The 7541-nt window shown below is 41.3% G+C and overlaps 1 protein-coding gene across 1 annotated transcript in view; it reads right to left on the bottom strand.

Moving 5' to 3' along the window:
* The window catches only part of Aass (aminoadipate-semialdehyde synthase), a 67938-nt gene extending 62398 nt beyond the window's left edge, over positions 1–5540 (bottom strand). Inside the window, exon 1 of the mRNA XM_020162416.2 lies at positions 5383–5540. The gene's annotated coding sequence lies outside the window, so the exon portion shown is untranslated. The remainder of the gene's footprint in view (positions 1–5382) is intronic.
* Between the last annotated feature and the right edge of the window lie 2001 nt (positions 5541–7541).

Genomic DNA, 7541 nt, shown 5'->3' with positions numbered 1-7541 from the left:
TTAACATAAAATGGTTAGTCATTTGTTTATAGAGTGAATATTTTCTAAAGTTTAATTAAAAATATAATAAAATCCAGAAAGTGTATTCTTTTGTATGTGTATGGCACTGGGGTTTGTACTCAGGGCCTCAGGCTTGCTAGGCAAGCACTCTACCACTTAAGCCACTGTACCAGCCCCAGAAAGTGACTTGATAGTGTTACCAAAATAGAATCTTTTGCTCCTTGATCACAGGATGGATGCCTGTGACTTTCTTTTCAAAAAAATACATTGGGAGGGGGTTCATAAGGTTGCATAGCATGATGTTAACTACTTGGTAAAGATCAGAAGAAGCAGAAATCCAGTCCTTGTTACTTTCATGGGTTCTTACAGAAGTAGGATTGGTAGATTCATTTAATTAAATGGCACTCATGTTATCTTTTCTCATCACTCTGGCAAAATACCTGACAAAACAACTTAAAAGGAGGAAGGAAGGATTTACTTTGGCTCAGTTTCAGTCCATCATGGCAGGGAAGGTGTGCTAGATAAGGGCAGCTTACATCATGGCTGCCAGGAGGCAGAAAGAGAAAATGCCCACACTAGCTAGCATTCTCCTTTCTCCCCTTTTCATCCTCCAGGATACCAGCATATGAGAAGGTGTTAGTCACATTTAAAGTGAGTCTTCACCCCTCAGTTTATCCTCTCTGTAACCTTCTCACAGACACACCTATATAGTTTCCAGCATTTGCTTTCAGTGACCATGAACTATTTCCTGGTCCTTGAGTAACCATCATTAAAAATCTTGTGAAGGAATCCAAGCAGAGTTCTTGAAGCTTGTCAATAAAAGAGTCTATCTGCTAGGTATGATTGTGCAAGCCTGTAATCACAGCTCTTGGGAGGCAGGGGCAGGAAGATAGTAAATTCCAAACCACCTTGGGCTACGAAGAGTTCTAGGCCAGCCTGAAACACATAGTAAAATCCTGTGCTGAAAAAAAGGTGTGCTTTACTGATCTCCAGTGCTTCTCAACCCAATCAAGTTGACTATTAAGATTAACCACCACATTGGGTGGGTGTAATGGCTCAAGTTGTAGAGCTCCTGAGTAGCAATCATGAAGCCTGAATTTCAAACTGGAGTACCACAAAAAAAAAAAAAAGATTAACCACTACAGTGCCAATCAAATTCTGATAATGAATTACAAACTACTGATTATTATAACTAAATATTAGAGGGCAAATGGAACTGTGAGAAGATAATCTAAAACCTGACATTACAAAGGAGGGTAGTGAGGCCCACAGAAGTAAAGGGTCTTCAATGTTTCATAAAAAAAACATTTCCCAAGCCTCTATGGAAAAGTCTTAATATGTTCTGACATTTCAGTTGGTATAACTGTTTAAAAGTAACTTAACAAAGTTATTTATCTGCTACTGTTCAAGTAGCACTGGTGCCATAAAATGAGGCATTTCATTTGTGTAGTATTCATAAAAGATGAGTGGATGAAGAAAACTGAGGTCTTCATGGAGCTTTTTATTCTTCAATCAAATATCAAAAATTCTTCAAGTCTTTTCAACCTTTTCTATAGCAGCAACACAACCAGAAAAAATTTTAAAGTTGCACAGTACCATCCAACCAGAGCAATGTGCAAATACAAGTGCAAAATAAGAACTAAGTGTGACTTCTTGTAATTTCTGTCTCTTCCACTGGGACATAAATAAAGAAGTACACACTCATTATTGAAGAAATTAAAGCCAAATGTTCCATCTGTAGCCCCCATAGTCAGAAAATGTGTCATTTGTCTTTTTAAACAATTCCACAACAAAATTAGATGATTCAAACTAAAACTAGCAATTCATACAATGAGATTTCTTGATACCAAATTATTTGTAATAATCAAGAGTATATCTGGTTTAAATATCAAGAGACAAAGAGAGGGTTAATATAGCCTTCAGATAAAAAACATAAGTAAATGAGTGAGAAGTGTAAAATATGTACATTTACTCTTCCAGTCTTTTTAAAATACAAGAGTATTTTTAAGATATGCTTGGTATTTTTAAATAAAATACACGGTGGTAAAAATACACAATGGTATATTTACATACACCAGGAAGTACTGGTATATGTAAATGAGTGAGGTGGCCCCATTGCTATGAGTCTTGGTCTGTACTACAGATTCTAATGTTTCTAGGAGGTTCAAAAGAATTCCAAAAGTAACAGGGCATCCGATGGTGGCCCAGCACTAATTTAAATGTCTCCCAACCCTGAAGCTTGCTAGAACCAGGCTGGAACCAGGCTGGGGCTTTCAACAATGGCCTTCATACTTTCACTTCCTATTCCATCAGTACTTTCTTTTAACGCTTCCATGTTGAACCATTTATAAACTACATAGCTATAAGCTTTAAAAAAAGAAGTAGCAGACTTTGGGGGGAGGTCTATTAGTGTTAATTAATCTAGTCTGAAATAATTCACATTTTCTCAAGCCCTCAGCTGCTCAAAGTTATGCAGAGATACAAAACCCAAGATTCTCCTGGTGTCTAGCTCACAAATTTAGCTTCAATGAGATGGAAGGTGAAGTTCTGCACTGGAGTTAGAGGAAACAGCAGAAAAGCAAGTGTTTTTCTGTCTCCTTGTGGAACTGTGAATGAGCAGGAAGTGTGATTTATCCATTTCTATATTCCCAGTGACTGACACATAGAAAAACTTCAAATGTTTAAAAAAGAATGAATAATATATTGCACAGTAGGATGGCTATAGATAATGATAACGTACTATATATTTTAAAAAGCTGGAAGAAGGAGTTTGGATGTTTTCAACAGAAAGAAATGATAAATGTTTGAGGTGATAGGAATATTTACCCTGATTTAAACATCACAATGTAGTATGTATCAAAAAACCACATGACACTGTGTTAATACAGTTTTTATGCTTTGTGCATCAGTTCCAAAATTAAAATGAATAAATAAATGAGCAAACTTAAATAAATATCATAATGACCTACACAGCAGACAAGATACACATGCATAAGAACTGGGGTTCACAACCTCTTTTCCTCCCTCCAAAGAACAGCTGTATTCTCTGCCAAGATCTCACCATTCCAAAATATAGTATGGGATGGTGGGAAAACCCAGATCTGGGAGCTACAACATACAGCTAGCTATAAGTTCCTTCTTTTGACCTCGGATTCCTCATCCAGACAATAATGTAGTATTAAATTACCTTTCAGCTCTAACATTCTGATTCTAGTAAGCATAGTAGTGACTGAGTACTGTGGATTACAAATACATTAGCATTTTACAACATAAATTGAATTTTTATTAATGAACATCTTCCTGAAGTACACTAAACAGGAAAACAGAGCACTAAATATACTAGAGAGCAGCACCGGGCATTTGTCTAAGCTCTGCCTGAATTGCACTGACCAGGAGCCACAGCTTACAACAGGAGATGTATACTTCTCAGTGTATAACTTGGATTTCCAGCACCCAAACTTATTCTGTGACCGTGATCCACATGTCAACCCAACTGCTTGTTTGCCATCTACAAAATAGAGGTCATATTAACATCTAGCTCTCAAGGCTGTTGAGAAGTTTAATTGTGCTAAATGCATACACAGTCTTACACTTTAAGAAAGGACTATTACTAGTGACTATTACTCAAATGTAAGCACGACTATTCCACTAGCAAAAGACATGAACTTCTCTTGCTCTTTGTCACACTTTGGTAATTAATTCACACACACACTTACATTTTTCTAGGAGATAAAAAATGGAGCCCAGCAAGTCATGTCTTGAAAGTCTCCTTTAGGCATGGATGTACAATATAAAATTAAGACATATTTTCCATACTTTAGCATGTCTGAAATCAGGATGCAACTTATAATGGATTGCATCTCAAACTCAGTTAATACAGAAATAATGTTCTTGGTTACTTCCCATTCCCAACATACAGCATTTCTCTAATTTTACAAGTTCCATAGAATTTCTTGTGGTCTCAACCTAGGAAAATCATCACTATTCGTAATATTTTTTCTCTGAGAAATTTAATAAAAGAAAAATAAGAGGAAAACGTTTCTGTTAAATGGAAACTGCTCACAACACCGGATTATTTCAGCAACCCCAAACTAAGGTCTGGTAATGATTAAAGCACCAGTCCGAAAATAAATAAATAAATAAAGTTAAATGGATGTTCTGATTACTCTTGCACCCATAACAAATGAGATCAATAAGAAATATGACTTTCTGGAAGACTGGGAAAATTACTCCCTTAAATCTGATGCAACCTTTGTCCTCCTTAGTCACTTTGCAGAATGGCAACCAGATTACACAGCCAGAAAGTTAGGTAGCCCTGGGTTAACTCATCTTCATGGGGAAAAGTGAGGATGGGAGTGACAAAATACACACTCAGACACACCATGCCATCTGTTTTCTTTTGTTTTTTGTTAACAAAGTATTGGAAAGCCTCCACCTTAAGTTCATGACCTTTCAATCCTGTATAGCTACACTGTCCTAGTCATACCTAAACCTTCCTCTCATTGCAATACATAGTGGACCATAGCATCAGAAAATGTAATTCTTGTTCGTTAGTGAACTCATTTTCTCTCTCTCTCTCTCTTCCCTGTCTCTCCCTTTGCCCCCCCCCCAAAAAAAAACCAAAACTCTCCACCCCTTCCTCTGAAAATCAATTTTTCAGAAACTTTTCTGAAAGTTGTCGCGACAGTCAGCCCCATTCAAACAAAAAACACGGGGTCCCCCGTATCCCCTCCCGGAATGAGCGCTCCCACTGACCCACACAGACACTCCAGGGTCCCTGGAGTTCAGGACATCTGACAGCAAAGTGCCATCTTTGTCGCTGTGCTGTCTCTGTTGAGTGTGGACAGGCACAGCCCTTGCCGGCGGGCTCTGTCTCAGGCAGAACGTACTCCCGCGTGGAAAGTTCATCTTCAGTTCCACAAGCAGATAGGAGTAGAGGGGGAGGTCAGGGACTTAGTCCTGCAATCTCCACCACCACCCCCCGCAGACAGTCACCCCAAATTCGCCTCCGGAAATTCACAGGGTATGCGTTCTGCAACTTCAACATCAATCCATTATTCCCAGCCACAGCACCACCACAGCCCGCCAAAAACAGAAAGAAAAGAAAAGAAACATGCCTGGCCATCCCTCCCCGCTTCCTACTTCCAAATTCCGGAGCTGCGACTGCTCTCCCTCCTTTCTCTCCCAGCAAGGCTTGGCTGGGGGCCCGAGTGCTCGCCGCCTGCCGAGCCCCCAGGGTCGCCCCGCACGCTGGAACCCCGAGGCCGATCCCAGGGCCCCTCCTGGCCGGCAGCTGGAGTCCCGCCCGCGGCTCCCCATAGCATCTTCCAGGCCGAGTCCCCCGTCCCCATCGGCTTAGCCCTTCCCAGGCCCCCTCCTCACCTAGTCCGCTCTGGATGCCAACTGGTCCCGCAGCCCCAAACTCCAGACTCCGAGTAGGTTAGGCTGCAATTTCCAGCAGAAATTGGGATGGGGGCGGGGGAAGGAGGAGGTGTTTGGTCAATTTCTGAGGACGTCACGCCTCTTCTTCCTGCAGCCAATCAGCGGCAGTCCTGAGGGAACAACCTTCTTATCCGCCAATCGGCGGCGCTGACAGGTACTACGTCATGCCCTGCCCCTGCTCCGCCCCAGAAGTCCATCTGACTTTCGGATCTCTGAGCTGGGAGCCTAGCTCCGGGCATCCTGTCCTCCAGGTCGATTATTGACCAGGTTTGTAACTGCCTGTGGCAAAGGCAGGCGAAGAGGAAGAATGAAAATAGCTGGCACTACCAGCTAAACAGATGTGTGTATCTCCTGGAGAAAAAAGTTATAAGCACGTGTGTCTTCTGTTTGTTTAACGGCATGTACTTTTCAGACCATTTTCACAGCCGCTAACAAGACCGTGAAACTAGGTAACAGTTCTTAGAACCATTTTAAAATCCAGATCGCTGAGTATCTGCGAAAGTCAATGTGGAGTACCCACACTCAAAGAACAGTGTGTGACAAGTAAAAAGTCCTGACATGTAAAGAATGTGTTTTATAAGGGCCAATCCTAAGGAAGAACTGCCTGGGGCTCCGCTGCTGTCCCCCAAGGAAGGACTAGCCAGAGGGTAATCGTCCTTCCTGAATTTACAACTTTCTCCACCACTTATCACTTTACTCATCTGCCACAGATGTGAACTCTAATGTCAACAATTCAGAGCCTAGAACATTCTTGAAGCTTCATTCATACCTCCAATTGCAGAGAAAATCAGAATTTTCTCTGGAAATAAACATGGAGTTGTCCTTTGTACTTTTACTACTACATATTCAAAATCAAATTCCTAATCACTCTTCTAGAGTTTCCCGCTTTTGTGGGTAGCAGAGGTAATAACATAAAGGGGTCTTCAGCACACTGCAGACAGGGAAAGGTGGGGTGGCAGTACCTGCCATCTGCCAATGCCTCAGGGCCACCCCTCCACTGCCAGTGAAGAGGTGTGCCTAATCAAAGTTTTGTTACTCAGCTAAAGAAGATAAAGGAGACTTCAGGGGAAATTGCCTAGACAGTCAGGACTTGGAGAAATCACCCTCTCCCCATGGGTGAAAACTCCAGCATCTGGCTACACTATGAGTCTTGCAATAACATCACGACTCCATACCTAGTGAGTGCCCAGCATACCTAGTGAGTACCCATACCTAGTGAGTCCATATGGTACTCCATACCTAGTGAGTGCCCATACCTAGTGAGTGCCCAGCACCATGCCCAGGCCCATTCAGATACTGAAGGTGGAGGAGATCACAGCCAGCAAACGCCTCTGGCCAGCAGTTTCATTACTCCAAGATCAAGTTTCCACTGCCCTAGTCCTACTTAACCAACTCAAGCCAGGCTTTACCACCAAGAGGCCCAGAAATTTCTTAGATGCATAACCCTCCATACCAGACCTGCTCACATAAACTACTTGGAAATGAGAAAACCAAATAAATAAATTAATAATGCTTTCCTTCTTCCAGTGTTCCCCAGCTCTGTTATTGATGTCACCAACTTTCTAATCAGCACTTCAGATGTAAAACCCAGTTGGCTTCAGTTCTTGTTCTGATCCATCAACCTTACCTATGAGGTGGATGGTGTCCTTTACAATTCCTTCTATGCACCACTAAGACCACATTTCCTTAACTTACACTCTAATGCCTCATTGGCCTAAGCAAAATCCTGAGGGACTGAGAACTACTCAAAGAATGTAGACCAAAGTCCTTTGTACAATGCCAGCTGCTTCAAGATATGGCCAAAATCAACTGTCTCCACTTCATTTCTACAGCAGAGCCAGCCTGAAACCAACACTGAAACACCATCTATTGCTTTGTCATCTCCCAAAGGATTATGAGTCTAGTTAAGAATTCTTACTTTTCCTTTCAAGTTCTACATAATGGGCAAGTTACTTCATATTCAAAAAATTTTCCATGCCCTTATATGATATTAGGATAACAATAGAACTACTTCAAGGAGTCCTAATGAGAACAGAATATCATGGTGATCAAAGTGCTCTGCCAAGTGTCTAACTAAACAATAAAAATTTAAAAAGAAA

Source organism: Castor canadensis, chromosome 2 (assembly GCF_047511655.1).
Source record: "Castor canadensis chromosome 2, mCasCan1.hap1v2, whole genome shotgun sequence".
NCBI lineage: Eukaryota > Metazoa > Chordata > Mammalia > Rodentia > Castoridae > Castor > Castor canadensis.
The sequence above is the reverse complement of the archived record's forward strand: the minus strand, read 5'-3'. Positions and strand labels throughout refer to the sequence as shown.